Here is a 17,436-nt window from a genome sequence, read left to right as displayed (position 1 = left end):
TCCGATTTTGATGAAATTTAAACCGTAAATCGGAAATATTTAACCATTACTAAATGTCGAAGAACTAAACAAAAAATTAAAAAACAGCAAAGTTATAATTTTTTTCATTTATTTTTCCGATTGTTCCTATGGGAGCTATATGCTATAGTCGTCCGATCCGGCTCGTTCCGACTTATATACTACCTGCAATAGAAAGACAACTTTTGGGAAAGTTTCATGCAGATAGCTTTAAAACTGAGAGACTAGTTTGCATATAAACGGACGGACAGACGGACAGACGGACAGACGGACAGACGGACAGACGGACGGACAGACGGACATGGCTAGATCGACTCGCCTAGTGATGCTGATCAAGAATATATATACTTTATAGGGTCGGAGATGTCTCCTTCACTGCGTTGCAAACTTCTGACTGAAATTATAATACCCTCTGCAAGGGTATAAATATAAAATTATTAAGAGTTGTTAAATAAGGTAATTAAAAAGGAATGGAAAAATGTTGTATTCTTATTAATTTACTTTGCAAATTTTTATCTCTAATTGGTTTTTTAAGTCTGAGTCGTTTAATATAGAAAGAAAAAAACAATTCAGTTTATTTATATTGAACTGTTTTTAGTGTAAAAGATTAATTTTTTTAAACCAATTTTACTGGCGTTATCAATACGAATTAGCATACTTTCTGTGTAGGTGTTGTAAAAGGTGTTATTCGTGGTGTCTTTGTTGTTTTGCTCTGATGGTGTTCTTTGTTGCTATTGTTGTTGGTGTCGTTGTTCTTGTGCGTGGTTGCATTTATTTATGCGAGCGCAAAGAGGAAAATTGTGTCGACGCTTTTCGTGTTTTTTGCCTCTTTTTTCTACTTTGCAGGTGAAATATTTTTAATTAAAAAATCTTTTATTTAAGCGACTGTCAAGTGCTCTGGCCGTCATCATCACCTCATCCCCTTCCCCTCGACTTTTCCCCCTATTCACCTAATGTTTTTAGCATATGCGCAAACAAAATTCTTGTTAGCCAACTCTTTTCGGTATCGGCAGTCCTGGTGTTGGCTATTAACAATATTATTTGGTTATTTAACATTCGAGGTAAAATTGAAAAGCCGAAAAAGAGGAAAATGGTTAAAAGTTAGAGGAATTTAAAACAACCAGGTGAATAAGAATAAAAAAATGAATTTTTAAATATATAAACGGGAGAAAGCCGAATAATTTGACTAATAATTTTTAAGTCTGTTACTTTTATCAAAGGTAATAGAGGAAAAATTCTCATTCTTACTTCATATATAAAACTTGTTATTTAATATTGGTAGGTAAATATATAATATACAATTTTTTAGTTGGTCATCGTTTTTTGGGAAAAATCTTACTTTAGATTCTATCAAAGAGGCCATCATTCATTGTTTGCACCTGTATCTCGTCAAATATAGCAAGCAAACATGAGCTTGCCCCCATTTTTTTATTTCCCATATCTCCTGCATACATTTTTTCCATTTTTTGTTGAATGTTGAAGCCTTAATGCAGTTTACTTGTCGTTCTTGAAAACCACAAGCAAAAAGTTATAAAATCCCTTTAAGTGCAGTGTATATATCCCTTGAGGCAAATGCACTGTAAAAAACATCTTTATTCATTGATATATTCACTTTTTGCATATTGATGATAAGATGTCAATGATCCTAATTTAACACCGTTGGTTTTGCTCTAATATTGCAAGTGGAATATTTATTTTGATCAATAATTTCCAAAATACTGTATCTCTGTATAGTAGCCGAAAAGTTGTTGTCCCACTTCACCTTTATTTTTGGTGCTACTTTCGATGCCTTCGCATGCCACCTCCCATATATCTATGCGTCCCAGATTTTAAACAAGGTTAGCATAGACGTGCACACAGTCACACAGCACATGACCAAAGTTTTCCCATTTTCCATTTCCCATACATTCTGTTACCGTTTCACTCACTCTCACCCAATTTTTGTTTTTTTTCGGTCATTTGCAATGTGTACGCCATTTTGTAGAGCCCCGTTAGTCACCCCTTACCCCTGGCAATATACAACCCCCGCCTGCTATACTATTCCCTTTAAAGGGGGATCCAAAGTGGGGAAGGGTGAGTTAGCCGCTTTTGCGAAACGGTGTCAAACGGATATGCATGTTGATTTAATTTGCACCTTCGTTTAAACGCTCCAAGTCCCATCCCCCAAAAATAAAGCATTGTCACAACCCCCTTGCGTTGGAAAAGTAAATTATTTTTGCACCCTGCTCGTAAATTAGACCTACATAGGATCGCTTCAGCACTGTTCTAGTTCTATATATACTTTTATAAAAGTATAAGTGTTTCTGTGCAGGTCTACGTCCTGTGTGCGAAAATCAACGCCGGCTAATTGCGCGATTTTTATCAACCCAATATAAACGAGGTCGCAACACCTTGGGGGGAATAAATTATGGCAAAAAAACTGCACACAAAACCACCATGGATTATAATGCCATTGTATTCCTCTGACGCAAGCTATGGTCATAAAAAATTAGTGAGCAAGTCGCTGGAGGACTGAGTAAAGTACACCTTATGTTTAAACGATCAGAAAATGAAAAAAATGTTAAATCTTTTTTAAATTATATAAGTAGACGATATGAATAGAAAATTTAGTGAGTAATAAAACCAAAACTAAGTAACACTAACCAATAATTTAGGGACTTTAAATTTTTGGAAGGTTTTTCTATATATAAAATCAATAACTTAGTGACCAGATTATTAAATAAAATTCTTTATGACCCCATAAGCCTAAATTAACTACTGAGGTCCCTCTAATAATCTCTCTTTGTCCATTACATCACGTTATTAGCTATCCCTGTGATTAATTAAACTGCGGAAGACACAAAACGTTGCCGTCATTGAAGGAACGGGCCAACGCCGCGTATGAGTAATGAGCTCATGAATGAAATTCCTTTTTTTATATTTTGTGTGCCTGTGTGAGGAAAGTTTATTATACGGACGGACGGAAAGAAGGCAGACCGTATAAGTGTCAGGGTATGAGACTGATTTCAGTTGATGCGGCACGTGTCGGTAGACCGCTATTTATTTATTTAGTGGCTTAATAATTGAGCACGTGATCTTCCAAATGTTATGACCAATTCGGCTCCTATTTCCTGCCTGCTCGGTCTTCATTTGAGGCACGTAATTGGCTTTTGAGAGTACACAGACCAGGGCAAATTTGTATTAAAAGCGACTCCGTCCACTGAAAGGGTTTAGGAGCAGCTTAAATGGGCTTATTGCGGACAGACAACAGAGGAGCCGCACCAGACGAAGGCACGTAGCAATAGGTGGGTGGTGTGTTATTTCGGTGGGTCAGGTGGCTGTGTGCGGGTAGTTGGGTATGCACCTTGTCCACTTGCCTGTGGTCGGCTGTTCTTCCTGCTATCGTTTCAAACTGTTGTTTTCCCTAAATGACGATGATGAGGCCATGACAATGGAAACAATTGAAGGCTTAAACTGGCGTTTACAGGATCACAGAGGGTAAGGTAAGCCGGAGCAAGCTCTTTGAGGATTAATTTAAAAATCAACATCAAGTTCTAAAATTTGATCTTTGTTATTAAAAAAACACATCAGGCTTAAAAGTAAAAATACCTTATTGTCCAACCAAAACGCTTAAAATAAAATACTACCATAAATAATGAACTAATAAACAGCTCAACCAAAAAAAACAAAACAAACAATTCTGAACGAAATACAGAATTTCCTGAAAGCTACTTATTTTTACTTGCAGTTTTAAATTATATTTTATTGTTGGCATTTACACCATTAAACCTATTTAAAAGTAAGCCTTATAATATATTTTGCTTTTTCGTCTTTATTAAATCAATCATGCATATTCTTTTCTTTTTCAGCATTTTATAATTTTACAAGTTCGAGCCTTCTTTTTACATAAATTATGCAAATTTCAATGGAATTTTTCGCCTCTGTGGAAATGTCGTGAATTATTGTGAAAATTTCTTCTACCCACTCACACAGCCGCTTAGCATTGTGGCACGAAAAATATTTGAAATTACTTCCAAGGCCGCATGCGGTCCTTTCAAACTGAAGATAATTATTAAAAATAATATTGCCTGGCCTGCAGTTTATGACCATTGCGCGGCTATCGGCGTTTTAATTCGAAAGTTCATTAAAGTAATCGTCGATTTGCTATTTAATTTGTTTGCAAATATAAATTATTCGGTTTACCACATGCAACGAATTTTTTTTTGAAATATCATAATAACTGCCGAGCAATGGAAATTTCTCGCCCGGCAACAAATTGGTCGCGGTTGAAGGGAGGTGAAAATTGGAGGCAATTGAATCGAATTATTGAGTTTAACAAGGGCTTCGCACATTTGCAGAATCAACGGCCAATATTTGACGTGATAGGACATAATGTAAATATTTTGGATTATTTCTATCTGAGGGGTAAAATGCCATTTAATTGAAAAAGGGTTTAACTTAAAGGACAATCAATCACTTTATCTAAATTTACCTGGCATTGCATTCTATCGCCAATCACTTATCTAACTATAGGGCATTATCTAACTTCGATATCAGCAGTCTGTTCTTTTATTTCCACTTTCAATACGTAACGAATCTAAAATGTTATACCAGCTCTTAACGCGTCCTGAAAAAATTCCATTCGATTATCTTCTTACTTTCTGTTTAACTTAACGAGCTCTTTTTATGTCCCCTTTAAAGCAGGTATCTTAACTTTGAGGAAGAGTTGAGCACAAATATGTAAATGTGCTCATATGTATTTTTTGTAAGACCTCGTTGATATTATTATTGTGTTTGTGGCAAAAAAAAGAACTTATAACAGCTAGACAAAATAAGATTTATTAACTTTTTGTATAACATATAATTATAAATAGCTTTCATTTCATTGTTATGCCATACCTAATGAACAAATTGAAGTTGAGTTTAAAGAGTACTTTAAATTGCGGTCTTGTCCCCTTTTTTTCTACCTTGGATTTCCCATTTTGTAAATGTTGGAGTGTCTAAAAAAAGTTGTGAAAAAAGCCCGCCATCGAGCCAAATTACTGTGAAGCACATGGCGCCCAGATATCAACGTAAGGACTAGCATATGGACTCCAGTCAGTGGAAAGGGGCAGGAAAAGTGAACAGAAGAAAAAAGTTGAAGCGGCAACCATGTGTGTGCTTCTTTCGAGGCTTCTTTTTGCCACTTTTTGCCATTGAATAAGATTGCCATTGCCTCTACTTTATCTTCTTTTCCCATTTCTCCAACTTTTCCTTATTTCGCCATACTTATTTTTGTTTGACATTTCCTTCTGCTTCGTTCGCTGAGATTTTCTTGCTATTATTGTTGTTGCCAAATATTTCTTTCCTTTTGAACTGGGAAATTTACCTTGAAAGATATGTTGCCTGCACATAACATTTGGCTATATGCAAAACCTTGATGTGCGAAAAGTGATGTGTGGCTACGATGTTGCGTACACTGAAAAATACTATTTGATTTTCTATACATTTAAATTCATAAATGTACTTTTTGATTTCCAATCAAATACATTTTTTTCAATTTAATGTCAAATTGAAGATTTTGAATTTAAAAACAATTTTTCCAGCTTGTTTCCGGTGTTTAGAATCCGATCCCTAGTACTTGCTTCATTTTTACTTCCGACGCCCGCACAATGCACTAAAATAACTGTAAATAAAAAATTTGCAATGGTAACACACACGTAAAACCAACACATGCACACCAAACGCCGATAAATATGAACTCGCCCATACATACAAACATATGCTGCGGGTTCATTTTGAAGGCGTGCCAGACAGAGAGGGGCAGAAAAAACGACGGCGCTACCAGAATGAATGTGGGGTGAAAGTGCATGCATGTGCGGATGGGTCTATAAAAACTGCAAGGATGCAGCAATAAAATGTCGGCACTATAACGTTTAAGCAGCAACAAAAACCTTCACACTAGAATACCCAGTATTCGATATTAGCACATATTTTCTCAAGAATTTCAATTGGAATCAATATTTTTTCTTTAAATTGAATATTGAAGTCAAATATATCAAATGGTTTTGAAGATAAAAAAAATATTTAACATTAATAAAAGAAGGGATAAAGAAAAATGCCCATTTACGATTTAATTTATCATTAAAATCGGTCGACTATTGGATATAGCTACAATGGGAATAAATGGAGTATTATGTTTTAGATTGATGATCTTCATTTATTAGTCAGGATTACTTCAAAAATCTTGTAATTTTAAACATGGTGTAAAGTTCCTGAAAGTATGCAACGAAATATGATATTTACCATATATGCCAAAAAAAAAGTTGCTTGACTAAGTTATTTTATTATACTACAGGTTTTTTGTGAAAAATGTTTTTTATTTTTGTTTATTTTTAAACTCTTAATGCTCGTTTAACAACATTATACCCGTGCATCCTTCTATAAAGGGGCACAGAAATCAGGAGCCACAAAAACCCCGCAGAGACGATAACGTCGCTTTAAAGCGGTGGTGGCGACTGCAACAACCCAGCCTGTGACAGGGTTGCCACCCCCTGTAGCGAAGTCCAGCAAATGCAGGGCCGATCGTTTTTATTGCCGCTTCTGGTGACGGCGCCTTGGCCAAAAGCGGGTCGGCTTGGGGTCGTAACGTTGACAACCTACAAACGTTCCTTTCGAGCCCCTTTTTTTGCCCCTGCCTTCCAAGCAACAACAATTGCGTTATAGTGTGCGAGTGTGGTTTGACCCACATTTGGGGGCGTGCCGTCGCCCACGATTGTCCTTAGCCACCTTAGCATGCCGTCGGGCTTTATATTGAAATTGCAAAAATATTTTTTCCTGCGGCTTCCTTTTTCAATATGTCACGCCCTCAATCCCACTTATTTGTGGGCAATATCCTTTGATGCAAAGAGACGCTTTAGTTTAACAGTAAGGAATGTTTTAACATTCAAGATAAATATCAAGCAAAGAGAAATTCAATTTAAATCTAATAGAATCAAATGTCAATTTCAGTTTAAAATTACTTCAATATTGAAGAACATTACTGAAATACCTACTCAAAAAAAAAAGACTAAAAGCTTAGTATAAATAAGTTTGCATTGAAAATAAACTGCATTCAGAATTAAAGTATGAGATTAATTCAATACAACTAAGAAATATCCATCACTAAGGTTATAAAAAAATTATTATTAGGTACTTAGCTAATAAGGCATTATTTTATCTTCAAAGAAATTATAACATTTCTAAGAAATTCCAAGAATCCTTTCTATGCATTATGTCAAGGAATTCATTAAAGATATCTCTATGAGAACTGTGTAAATCAGGACTTAAGGCATCATCAAGCAAAAGGATTGATTCATCTTTATTTGCACTTCACCGGTTGGCACTCACAAAATACATACATACATATAATATTCACCCAGAATCACCTTTAAAGTGCACATCCATTCCACTTCAGTCAGTATGCCATTGAATGCTTTCACAATTTTTTAATATTGCTGCCTTTCTTTGCACGTATTTCATGCCATTCCCTGCCGTGCAGAAGTCCACTCAGCTCCATGCGTTTGACATTTTACACTTATCCACAGATAATTCCAACATGAACAGGGATATATATGAATTTATATGTATGTGAGAGCGTGGGAATATATAGCATACATTTTTCGTCATTTTCGTTTAAGTGGCCTTAAGTGGATTAATTTAAATCATTTGTTTCTTGTTGTTGTAGCTTGTTTGGCGTCAAATTGTGCGATGCGTTTGCGGTTTTCTTTGGACGTCATTTTGATAAATGGATTTTCCATTTGACGAACTTCACCCCATTTTTCCAGGCACCCAAGGCCTCTGGTTGCAATTTTTGTATGGCCCGCTTTTGTGGGTAAGGCATCCATTAAGCCAATGTCTCTACTTGCCTGCCATTTTTACACATGAATGATTTTTAAAATGTTCATCTTTGCCATTTGTTGGTTACGTAAGCATTCGTCGTAAAAAATATTCCTCCCTAAAGAGATGCAAGCATGGGAGGAAAAAAGCCAGGTTTGGTGAAAGACCTGTCAATTGGCTGCTAGGGATTGACTTTATTGATCATCTCCTGAGAGATATCAGAGAAATGAACTGTCAATTTAATGTCTCACCCGCAAATCCCCATGAAAGTTTAAGAAGCCCACAACAATGGGCTGGCTTAACTTTAATAACCCAGACAGTAGAAACATTAGCACTTAAGTGTCTTGGCTGCCAGCCAATCGGCCATCAAAACGCACATTTTTATAAGGCACAAAGAATTTGTTATATTATATAAACGTATCAAAATTATTATATTAAAGCAAGCGTGACTTTATGTATTTTGAAATTTGAAAAGTTTCATTTAAGTGAATAATTTTAGTGCTACTCCTAGCAAATCGTTCACTTTCATTTATTTATCATATATCAATGATATTTTCAGTTATTTTCTAATAGATTGCTTAAAAATAAAATTTTTATTGTATACATAAATATAACGGGCTTGTTAAGAAATATTGCCTGTTTTTTATGTTTATAATTTAAGTTTATTGATCTATATTACGTTTTACGCCTGAAGGTTTTTACTAAGACCATTTCATTAAATTAGTAAAAAAAAAAAGCTGATGTATTCAATTTCTTATTACATTTATTTTCGCTTAGTTTTCCATAGCGAATAAGCAATGCTTGCATATGAAAACAGAATCAAGGAAGCTTAAGCATTTGGTACTTTCAGCTGCACGTACTCTCATCTCCTCCACTTATTTTCGCCGTATGCTTTTCATATCTGCTTATAACGAAAAAAAAAACATTCACAAAGAAAATAAGCTTAAGTTGAATGTTACCCCATCAGCAATCCCAAGATTTAAGCGGATTCTTAATAATAAATGCCAAAAAGTAAAAAAAAACCATTTCGTGCTTACTAACAGGAAGAGAATGAGATAAAATAATTTGGCCAAGCATTCTGCTTAAATGATAGAAGTGAATATTGCCCAAACAAAACTTTAACCCAGAAATCTTATACCATTTTTTTATATTCTATAAACAAAAGAAAAATCCACGAAGCAACTTAAATGCCTTTTCTTTTCTCTTATCCTTTCTCTTGAGATCTGACTTTATCTGCATAAATTTCGGCGAGGCAATTGAGGCACGCTTCTAATTAGCAAAATCCAACAACAAATGAGTGATGTACGCAAATCTGTATGAAAACAAAAATATTCAAAAAAATAAAATCTCCCTTTGAATAATTCTGAAAGCAGCCTTCGGCTCTTACAATTAGCATAATACCACTCTCTATACGAAAGTAAAATAAAGTTCTGGCAAAGGAAAATATGCAAATCTCATTTTCAACGTTCGCCCTCACAGCAGGCAAAACCTTTAAAAATATTAGTGAAAAGCACTTAAAGGCTTTTGCATGACGACAAAACCAAAATTGGCGGTCAAAAGAGGCAACAAATTGGCAACAGATTAGCCCCGAAAACAGTTGGCCGTTTTGTGGTGGCAACAAAATTGCAAACAATTGCAACAAAACATTCACGTCCCCCGCTTTTCCTCCAGCCAAAAGCGAAAAAATGTCGTTCAGAATTTTGGCCAACAAGCGGAAAACGGAAACGGCTGGAAGCTGCTGCCAGAGTGAGGCAGCAACAGCTGAACGCAGCACTCGTTTCCGCTTGGCCAGCAGTCCGAACTAAAATACAGTCCACCTTGTATAACTCCAACTCATTGTGGGAGTTTTGTGGAATTTGAAAAACATTTTTTGGCCATAGCAGTATATAGGAATATATATAAGAATTTAGAAAAACCTTATCCTTAGTTTTACAGTTGTATGATTTTTGAAATGTTGGTTTCATACTTCCAAATAGTAATTTAATAATGGGTAAAGAAAAAATTTTAACTTTATTGAAAGGTGGCCATAATACTGTTAGATTCCGTTTAAATTAAAAATGTAATCTAAGACGAAATTTTAAAATAATAATTCTTTCCTATAAATAAAAATTTGAAATAGAATATTTTATAGGGAAGAAATCTTTTTGTTATATAAAACAGGTATAAATTCTAGTTTTGAAATTTCCACTGTTAAATTTTCCGAGAGCACTTTAAGCCAGCGAATTATGACCGCAATTGCGGAAGAGCAGTTAAACAGCAAACGAGTGGAAAACTGACGTGGAAAAGAGCAGCAAATCTATTGCCCAGTTCGATAACAATCTTTTAAAGTCGAAAATGATTTTTACCTTTGAGCGATTCTGGCGTAATCAATAAGTGTGCTACCATAAATTATGGGACCTGTCAGCACAAATTGGTGGCGTAAATAAAAAAAACCAAGGCAAAAGGCAAGGAATGCCAACGGAAACTCACTTACGCACACACACTCAATGATCCATGTGAATGAATGATTCGATCTAATCCCACACACCCATCCACACACATATCTATATATGGATAAATCTTGTAAGAGCGGAAGCCAATTGAAAAAGTTATTCCTGCTGCTTGTTATTGTTTTTCTTATTTTTCTTTATTTTTGGTGGCCTTGCAAGGGTATGGAAAAGTAGTAAGAGTCATTCCATTTTCTAGGAAGTTAAAAAAACATGAGAACCAATCCCAATTTAAAATAAAATCCTTAATATAACAAAGTTGATAAACATAGCTTTGTGGTAAGATTGTATGAACTTCAAAATTAAAATAAAAAAAAATTTCGTTTTAATAGATTTTTTTTTTCTCTTAAACAAGTTTGGGAATATCGTTAAAAAAATGTTGTCATTAAAGAAAAATACTATTTTATTAAATTTACAAACGTATACTTAATAATTCGTATTTGAAAGAGTATTTCGACACTCAATCTTTTCTCCATCTTTTTCCTCCTACATTTCTGGCAACTGAGCTTTCATTGAGGCCAATTTGGTGTCTAAGGACAAGTTGTTATTGGCACTCGAATTTTGTATGGTTTGGCATTCATTTTGAAAGTTTTCCCCCATGAAATTAAAGTATTTAAAGTTTTGTGTTCGTTGCGCTGAAACCTGAAAACGGTTAAGGAACTTGGGAAATTTCTGTTTTGGGTAATAAATAATTATTTTAATTAAAAGTTTAAAGTAAAAAGCTGAAGAAATTTAGTGACCATGACAAAGCGTTGCATTTTTGGGCAGCTAAAGCAAACATTTCCCAATTGCTAACCAGGCTATTTTAGTTAGTCACTTAAATTTAATAAACACTAAAGCATGTGAAAAACAAACATTATATATATAGGTCATTAAAATAATTGAAACCTAATATGTATTTCACTCATTTTATGATTTATTGGGATATTATTTGTTAATTTGTCTTTATAAATTTGTAATCAGATGAAAGCTAAAATCAATAATCAATTTATTATGTTTATCAAAAGTTATTTATTTCTAAGCATTTATAAGTTCATTTATTTGGCATTTTCAACTTAATTTCCTGGCAACTTTATTGGTAAAGCATGAAACCAACATTCATATTTATTCTACAAAAGCTTAAAGCTGTCATCGGCAGCCATCAATTGGCCAACATATAGTCCAATAATTGACCAGAAAATAGCATCTGACAGACCCCCAAATGGAGAGAGTTAAATTATTCTCGAAATTATTTGTTGACAAATAGGAAAAAATGTAAAGTATGTGAAATTTGAAATGCTTAATGGAACACGTACAGAATTTTAATTGGGTTTCATGTTATTTTAAAATTTATTGTTGCTGTACTTTCTTTGTTATTTAAATTCCCTGGAAAACGGTTGACTGAATAGGTCTCCAAATTATTTTCCCATTTGTCCAATTAAATATGTTTTTCAGAAATTTTTATTAAAAATTAAAAAATTATTTCCTCATTTTATTTGGCTTACTATAATATTTTATAAATTTTAATAAGAAATCGCCACATATATCACAAGTTAATTATACAACTTTATTATATTTTAAAAGAAGTTTTCTTATTTTTCGAACTTTTGTTTAAACTATATTATGAAATTTTTATCGTTTCATAGACTGAATATATATTTTGAATATAAGTTTCCTGATGTTATCGAACTAAATAGTTTGCGTTTGTTCTTTACCTTTTGTTTGTTTATTATTCTCGTTTTGCTTGGCTTTTCGTTTCCATATTTGCACTATCAGAAGATTGAAATTAATACGTTTATTGTTTTATAGCATTGCTAATATTTATGTTGCAATGTACGTGGAATTAAACGCGCAGGAATAGAATGGTATGAATCGGTACGGAATGTAAGGAAACTCTATTGCGCTTGATTTGTTCGGTTGTTTGTTTTGCTCGTCTGGCACTCACTTACATTAAATCGAAATCGAAATTGAGAAATATGCCCCCACCTTTAAACAACCATGCATATAATATATATCTCTATCTAAGGTCTTTAACCATTTTCTTATCACGTGAATGGAAAAAATACTAGAGTGGAAAAAAAATAATATTTAATTTATTTGGGTTTAACTTTGTTGTTCTCTTTTTGTATATTTTTTTTTGGTTTTTGGCTTTTTATTTCCCGTTATTTGTATGCATTTTCTTTTTCTTTTTTATTTACATTTAATTTTGTTTTTTTTTTGCTTTGTATTGATTTACTTTTTTGAGTTTGGTTTTATTTACTTCTGCTTTTTATTTTGGAAAATAACATTTCTTATTGTATAACCATTTTTTTGGTATAACTTTAAACTTTATTTACTTTTATTTATCTGATATTTTATATATCTGTCATTTTTAATTTTTACTTAAAAAAGATAGAAATTTTCACGTTTTTTTGGCCGTATTAGTTTTTGTTCAAGTGTTTTGCCGCCTTATCGTCATTGATTTCGACCAACTATTGTTGTTGTTTGTCCTATTGTTATCTTTGTTTTTGCTTTTTCGCCTCGCCCGTTCATTTTCATTTACATTTTGACTTCATATTTGCCTTCTGCCTTGTGACACTCGTGGAAGACAATAAAATTCGCCAAGCGGCGGCACGCGGTGCGTATACGTAATAAACGGCTTGAGGCCCTTACTGCAAACGACGTATCCGAATCCGTGACCGTACGTATTCGTATTTAAGGCTGCGACTACGGCACTCAACTGGTTGCGGGTCCGCTGCGAAAATTCCTGGCTGGCTTCGCGGCAGCAGAGCGACGACTGCGGAGCAGAAACCGTTTCAGAAACATGGCCAACATTCCAAGCGCCAAAATGCCGCAGCGTCGTGCTACAGTCGACGTCCCTGCCTTCGTTCTCACATTAGTTCGTCGGTGCTGTGCTATTCCGTGTGTTTGGCGTATAGTTGTGACCAATATAGTAGTATATAGCAAAAAAAAAAATACTTAAATTATATAAGATATTTTAGTTGCTTTTAAATAGTATTTAATTAAAAGTAACCTCATAAGAATCAATAATTTTCAATCTATGAAATTAATAGGATTCTTTCACTCCTCTAAGGTTATTAATCGTAGAATACACTTAGAATTTTTAAAATTTGTCTTAGGAAAATTTATTTCTTACAACAGTCAATTTTGTAATTCAAATCGAAACCTACTAATGTTAATATAGTAAAATCAAAATACAATTTATTTTTGCTAGCTTTGAATCTTGAAATTAATTAATTTTTCTTTTTACCTTCATTTGAAAACAACGAGTCCGTGTTATTGTTTTGACCAGAACTGTAAGTATTGGATTTGCCAATAGGTGCAGCTGAGAAGGGAAAAGGGGAGAGGTCCTACAGTCTGGCCATGAATGAGTGAGTGCCGTATGATAAGTGGGCGGTGAGCAATTGCAAGCGAAAGAGTGATAAAGTGAGAGAGAGCCAGGAAGAGCGAGAGAAAAGCTGGCGCATGAGAGCGGGTGGTGCTTACAAAGGTGGCGGAAATATTGGGAAAACTAAATTTTGTTCCTTACCAAAGGCACTTGATCAATAATTATAACTTTTATTATTACAATTTAGAAGTTTAATTTACTTGACAATAATTCTTACTTCTACTACATTGCTTTCAAGTTGCTTATCAATGTATGCCTTAAACACTTCATTTAAAATTGCTGATAGCTAATATTTTCCTAGATTTTTGTTGTACATTTAAATTATGCATAATTCTAAAATCTAAAAACTATGAATCTTATTTATATTTCATAATTTTTAAAAATGATTTATTTAAAAAACAACGTCCACAATCTGCAAACCATTGTAGAAAACAGGTTATATTTTTCGAGCGCTTACTGTAGCCGGCAGAGAGATGTAATAAAGGCAAACTATTGTTATTTTTGTTCTCCCGCCAACTTACTCTCTCTGGCTTTCTATCTCTCTCTCAATTTCTCTTTTCTCTTGGCGCTGTATGACTCTCTCTCTCTTTCAGGCGGCGCCAAAAACAGCTGCTTGATGTTTATTTGTTTGTTTTTGTCGACTTTTGCCGCCTTGTTCTCTGCCGGATTTTGCTGCTCTGACTTTGCCGTATTTGTATCTGTATTTTCCGTATTCCGTACTGTCCGCATCTGCCGCATCTTAAGTACCGTCGCAGTTTTCACCTAACTTCTGGGAAATCGGAGGTCGGACAATGGGGGTAGAATCTGTGCCTGGTGTCGCCTCCTTTATGACAGCCGCCACATCAAGTTTTATGGCCTTCAAATTGTTTCCGAAACGTTGCGCTATTGGCAATGTCTGTGCCGGTGGGAAAAGAGGCATGGTAATCGGGTCGGGGGAAAATGCGCCACTGTGTGTTTTTCCCCAACCTCTTTTTATTGCTGCTCTATCTGGCGCAGTTTATCAATTGCCGCCCGCTCGACATTTGCTTAAAGATTTGCTCCATTTCACTTGTTTGCCGTTTCCCGTTTTTTGTATCCAAGGTTTTTTTTTCAATTTTTTTTGGGACATTTCAAATTGCTTTTTAAATTTCAACGTTAATGCACAAATGAATCCGATTTATTAAAGTACGACGTACATATACGTAATTTTTAAAGAGTTACTCCATTTTGTTTTTCAGTATTGATGTATTTTAAATTTTTTTTTTGTTTCCCTTCAGCACGTACAAAGTATTGAAGTCAAAACTACACTTCATATTTGTTACATTTAATCGCTATTATGGGTATCTACACTGTGGCTGAAAATGATTGTAAAAAAAATAGTCAAAATATATAGACAGGTTATATGTCAATATATATTTATTTTATTTTTTTGCAAATTAAAGTTATTGTCAAGCCCATAAGACTCAAATTTTTATTGTAAACAAATTTGCAAAACTTAACAAAAAAAAATACATCAAATTTAAACTGAGTAAAAACGTGTTAATATACAAATAAATTGTTTAAACTTAAAAAAAAATAATGCAGACTGGCAAGCAGATTATAAAAAGCCACAAGCTAACCATGTGTTGACATGCAATAAAGGTAAATTATAATTTATAGTGGATATTAATATGTCTATTAATATCTGAGTAATTATCTGTTTTGCATAATTTGATTTCTGGGATTAAACACATTTATACATACATTTCATTTTTACACTATCTGGTGCGCCAAAATTTATTCCCCTTCTGTTGTTTCTGAACATTTTTAAGGATTTGCCGTTTGACTAAACCCCATAAATTAAGCAATCCTCTCCATTTTGTTTATTCCATCGCCACTATGCTCGGTTTGCTCCTTCTCTTCAGCTTATCTCGTTCATTAGGAGTAAATGTAGATATTTTTCCCCTCTTTTCCACTTCATTTTCCAACTGTCTGCCACTTGGTCTACCCTTCTTGAAAGCAAATTTTAGCATAGCACAAGCACAAAAAATAGAATGAAAAACCTTGCTAGGAAATTCAACTTGAACCGGCTTCATTTGCCATTTGTGCTTTTGCATTTTCCTCTTTTCATCTTTTCATCTGCTACTATTTCTTCTTGTTCATCTGCTGTGCATCTTTGGCCTGCATTGTTTACTTTTCTCTCAACGGTTATTTATTTGCCTTTTACTTTTACGTGCGGAAACAACGGGAAATTTGCCTGGGCTTGTATTTTTTTTTAACTTTTTAATTTTTTTTTTATTTTTTTAGCTTTTGTTACTGATGCCTTTGCTTTGTTATTTTTTCTCCCCCTTCGTATTTTTCAGTTGCTTTTTGCAAATGTTTTTTATGGGGTGTTGAAAACCACTTTGTTAAACAAACTTGTAGCTGTTCTTCCTCTACACATTGCAAAAATATTAATTTAATTTAATTTATTAAAAAAAATGTGAAAACCAGTATGTAATAGCTTTTGGTACAAAAGATACAAGCCATTCTAATTTCAAATCAATCATACAAGTCCACTAGTCACAAAAACAGTTCGATTGCCATTCAATATTCTGCGAACAGTGTTTGGAGTTCATTTATGTATATTTCTAAGCAATAAATTATATTTAAGAAAAATGTGTGTCTTATAATTACGAATCGTTGTTTAGCTTAACAAGTTGGCAAACTTAAAATAAACAGTCATTTATACCAAGTGAATAAAACAACATTATATAGCTTATTAAAATTCCAGTTGACTATAGCTTATACGTTATTTTCTGTGTAGCAAACTCTTTTATCTTGTTTTCCTTTTGTCTTCTTTTTGTTGTTATTGTTAAAAGGAAGCCTTAAAGACCGCAAAAGGGCAAGTCCCATAATTTGTATTGGCATTGTGGGGTTTCGCCCTGTTTTGCCCTGTTTCACCTGCTTCACCTTTTCTAATTATTTGATTGTCGATAAGCGGGGTAAATTGCGTAATATAAATAACAATAAATGGATGACGTCGATTGTTAATGGGTATGGCTGGGAAAAGCACTTTGTGGCTCCCGATTCCTCCAATCGGGATGTGCCTAAGTGCTCCAAATACGAGTTTGTTTGGCCTGCTAATCTTATTTCAGTGTTTGCTCTGTTTTGTATAGTTCTTATAAAATGAACAGCTGCTGGAGATTAGTCACGAAACTGAAAATTTGCGTTAAAACTTTAAAGATTAAAGTGTGACTAAGCAACAATTTATTTAAGTAAAATGAGTGGAGTTCCTAAAATTTGTATTTGGTCATTTAATTAGAGATAGTCACACACATAATATAAATTGTTTACATACTCTGGACAGCTATCTTATCTTTTTATTAATGTTTATCTAATTTTTCATGTTAATGAACCTTTCAAGGGTAAAACATCTAAAAATAAAAAATTCTTTAAAAATAACGTAATAAAAAGATTTTTCGCCAAAGTAAAAACCTTAAAGCTTACAAATTTATTATTAACACTTCATGAAAGATCAGGAACAAATACATGATTAAATATTTTGTAATTTTGGTATTAAGTTTCCTACAACAATGAGAAATTCTTTTCATTTTAGCAAACCAATTTATACATAAAAGAAACTTTTATAACCTTTATTATAGTTTATTTAAACAAAGATTTATAAATAAAAAGGTATTTTTAAACAAGTTATATTATATTTCTACAATGACATATGAACTTTCTGGTACTTGTAGTATCTACTATTTTGTTGGTGTCAAGCCATTTCAA

General features: G+C 33.7%; 1 protein-coding gene across 7 annotated transcripts in view; it reads right to left on the bottom strand.

Moving 5' to 3' along the window:
- LOC108135570 (protein phosphatase 1 regulatory subunit 16A) overlaps positions 1-17,436 on the bottom strand; it is a 45,628-nt gene that overhangs the window by 14,915 nt on the left and 13,277 nt on the right. The window contains exons 1-2 of one of the 7 annotated variants that reach the window (XM_017256334.2): positions 12,862-13,273; positions 12,035-12,088 (exon numbers count right to left, since the gene is read on the bottom strand). The exons of 5 other annotated variants lie outside the window; for them this stretch is intronic. The gene's annotated coding sequence lies outside the window, so the exon portion shown is untranslated. Of the gene's footprint in view, positions 1-12,034; positions 12,089-12,861; positions 13,274-17,436 lie in introns of those variants that run through there. One more of the 7 variants, XM_017256335.2, reaches the window with a different exon arrangement.

This window comes from Drosophila elegans, unplaced genomic scaffold, assembly GCF_018152505.1.
Source record: "Drosophila elegans isolate 14027-0461.03 unplaced genomic scaffold, ASM1815250v1 contig_208, whole genome shotgun sequence".
Classification (NCBI taxonomy): domain Eukaryota; kingdom Metazoa; phylum Arthropoda; class Insecta; order Diptera; family Drosophilidae; genus Drosophila; species Drosophila elegans.
Note: the sequence above shows the minus strand (reverse complement) of the source record. Positions and strands in the feature narration are given on the sequence as shown.